The sequence below is a fragment of the Gymnoscopelus microlampas genome, assembly GCF_963454915.1.
Source record: "Gymnoscopelus microlampas genome assembly, chromosome: 7".
NCBI lineage: Eukaryota > Metazoa > Chordata > Actinopteri > Myctophiformes > Myctophidae > Gymnoscopelus > Gymnoscopelus microlampas.
The window spans coordinates 50,389,154-50,389,623 of NC_139944.1; positions in this window are offsets into that span (position 1 = coordinate 50,389,154).

The window sequence follows — 470 nt, forward strand, 5'->3', positions numbered from 1 at the left end:
GTTCGGGGTCGGTTGGTATAGGACTACAAATGTGCGACGAAGAAGCGGTGAACTACAAGCAGTGTTGCCAGACTTTGCAAGAGATATAAGCAACGAGGTCTATCGGCTATTTGAAAAATATGTAGATCTGCTATTTTCAAACTTACTTTCAAAAAGTAAATAATTTAGAATATTTTTTTAAACATTTTAAGAACACGAATTTGGTATGGGGTGGGCGGTGGGGTCCCTGGCACAAAATATTTTTTGATGAAAATCCGTGGACAAACACATTTAATTTGGGGGTCCTTGATGTCAAAAGGTTTGTTTAAACAACATTAGGAAACGAGGCCAAATAAGCAACTACACTTTAGAAACAAACCCAAAAAAACAGCAACCCGCATTGAACAACCAATATTTTACAAGCAACTTTACAGAAAAACAAGCCCAAAGTCGCTTATAAAAAGCAGACATGGCAACCCTGACCACAAGAA